Source organism: Psammomys obesus, unplaced genomic scaffold (genome assembly GCF_907164565.1).
Source record: "Psammomys obesus unplaced genomic scaffold, mPsaObe1.curated_primary_1811, whole genome shotgun sequence".
Classification (NCBI taxonomy): domain Eukaryota; kingdom Metazoa; phylum Chordata; class Mammalia; order Rodentia; family Muridae; genus Psammomys; species Psammomys obesus.
Window position 1 is genome coordinate 3,433,828 of NW_026596158.1, and position 2,459 is coordinate 3,436,286.

General features: G+C 54.5%; 1 protein-coding gene across 1 annotated transcript in view; it reads right to left on the reverse strand.

Moving 5' to 3' along the window:
* Positions 1-288, reverse strand: part of Garre1 (granule associated Rac and RHOG effector 1) — a 75,388-nt gene extending 75,100 nt beyond the window's left edge. The window contains exon 1 of the mRNA XM_055594971.1: positions 234-288. The gene's annotated coding sequence lies outside the window, so the exon portion shown is untranslated. The remainder of the gene's footprint in view (positions 1-233) is intronic.
* Between the last annotated feature and the right edge of the window lie 2,171 nt (positions 289-2,459).

A 2,459-nucleotide genomic window follows, 5' to 3' on the forward strand; every position in this document is an offset into this window, starting at 1 on the left:
GGCGGCCTTCGGCGCCCCTCGGGGTCTCGGTCCCGGGCGCGCGCGGACAGGCCCCTCCGGGCTTCCGTCCTCCCGGCCAGCGCCCGCCGCGCCGGGCGTCCTCCACAGCAGGCGGGCGAGGGACGGCGCCGGCGAGAGCAGCGCCCCGCGGGCTCGCCTCGCTGCCAGTCGCTCCGGCGCCCCGCCGCCCGCCCCCCACAGCCGGCCCCCGGCGACCCGCGCCCACACCTCACCTGCGACGCGCCCCGGTTCTCGGCGCACCGCCCGGACCGGCTGTGTACACCGGAAGTGACGTCCGCCGCCGGCCCCGCCCCCGCCCTAGGCGACCGCTGCGGTTCCCTGGCCGGAGCCCACCCTCCCCTCGTGCTGGCTGGGCGGCGGCGCGGCTCGCCGCCTTCTCCCGGCTTCCGAACCCCGCCGGCACCCCGCTGGAGGGCTCACTTGCGACCTCACGGGGTTTCCTTTGAAATGCATGACTGGAACACTGATCGCTAGACGTCAGTACCTGACAGGCGGTGTGGGAGCGGGGTGGTGTCCGCACACTCGGGGGCTGGATTCGTGTGTGGCGCAACAGAATACTACTGTCACGAACCTGTGTGAGGAGGTAGTGCCATCTGTGGCAGACGGTAGGAGGGGAAAGAGGAAGAGGGAAGGAGACGGTGCAGTGACCTAGTGGAGGAGGGTGACCAGGTAATTTACCCCCCGGGGCAGATCGGGAGTTGAGATCCTAAAAAGAAAAAAAAAAAAGGACTACATGACAGCAGACAGCAAGACGAACAACAGGCAAAAGGGACCCGGGGTGTAGCTCGGGGGTAGAGTACTACTCAACTTGTCCGGGACACGTATTAAAGCCCCAGGGTTTGCAAAAGGAGTTTGGGAGATTAAGAAACACGTTTTAGGTTGAGAGTGGTGATGCGTGCCTTTACTGCCAGCACCCGGGAGACTGAAGCAGGCAGATCTCTATGAATATGAGCCCTGCCTGCTGCTCTACAACACAAATTCGGGGTCAGCCAGGGCTACACAGTGAAACTGTCTCAAAAAAAAAAAAAAGGTGTTATCACATGTTTCATAACCAGCAAACCAGAGAAGTTAGGATTAATCTGAGTACATTGCAAAACCCCCTTTTTAAGCAAGGAATGATTTGTCCACACTTGGGAAGCTCTCAGGACTGCTCTGGTTGGAGCGCTGGAAGTCTCGAAAGGGGAGGCAAGAACGGATGTGCAGGGCTGGGGTTAGCACAGAAGAAGCCTTGGGCTCATCCTCAGCATTGGGGAAGACAATGGCTGTAGATTTTAACGCAGTTTTTGAAAGCCACAAGACCTTTCAGGACTGGGTTTAAGCTTGGCCTAAGGTTCTAGGATACTAGACACTCAGTGGTCACCAAAGATCTACTTGAGGCGGTGGCTACAAAGCTGGCTGTCTCACACTAAAGAAAATTAAAGACATAAACACGTGTAGGAGTAACTGAAGTGGAAGCAAACTTTATTAAAAAGGATGGTGGTAGTGGTGGCTCAGTGATGGCTGGCTGGTTAAGAGCACTGGAACTCTTGCACAGAACCTTGATTTGCCTCTGGCACCCACATGATGGTTAGAACTATCTAGAACTCCAGTTCCAGGATATTTGATACCCTCTTCTGACCTCCTCAGGCACCAGGCACCCATATGGCACACATACACGCAGGCAAAGCACCCATACACATAAAATAAATCCATTTAAAAAAAAAAATAAGACCGTATTCTATGTATGCTATCATTCTCCAGCCATCAAGAGGGTCAGCATCTGTTTGTATGTTGCCCACCCAGTCAGGAGCAGTTGAAACCCCCCTTGCCATCAAATACTACAGCAAGCTTTTTGTTTTCATAGCTCCTTGTCTGTGGAGGAACCGGGGTCCCCTTCCTGAAATAGGTGGCCGTTTCCTTAGAAACTCGCTGTTAACAATGAGCTGCACCAGAAGCAAGAGTGCCTAGCACACATTTCCCCAGGGGTGAGTTCTCACGGAATCTAGCCGCTTGTATAAGCCTTGCTCCTCAGAGCATGACTGTCTCCCTCAGGTCTGCTTGGCTGCCTCATACGCAGGTCGAAAGCTTCTCTGTTCCTCATCCCTCGAGTCCCTGGACTTACTTCGTTAACCCTGATCTTCCTTTTAACCCTGAAGTTCGTTCTTACTATAAAACATGTGAGCCACTTGTAGTTTTTACCATAGGCCTCTTTCCCATACTACCTAGATGCTGTATCAGTTTGTATTCCTGTGTGCATGGTAGGATTGCCCATAGTAATCAAACGGCAGAGAGCCAGACACAGTGGTCCATGCCTGTAATTCCAGCGCTTTGGGAGGCAGAGGCTGGAGGATCTCTCTGAGTTCGAGGCCAGCCTGGTCTACAGAGTGAGTCCAGGACAGCCAGGACTACACAAAGAAACCCTGTCTCAAACAAACAAACAAACAAAAAGACCAAAGGGC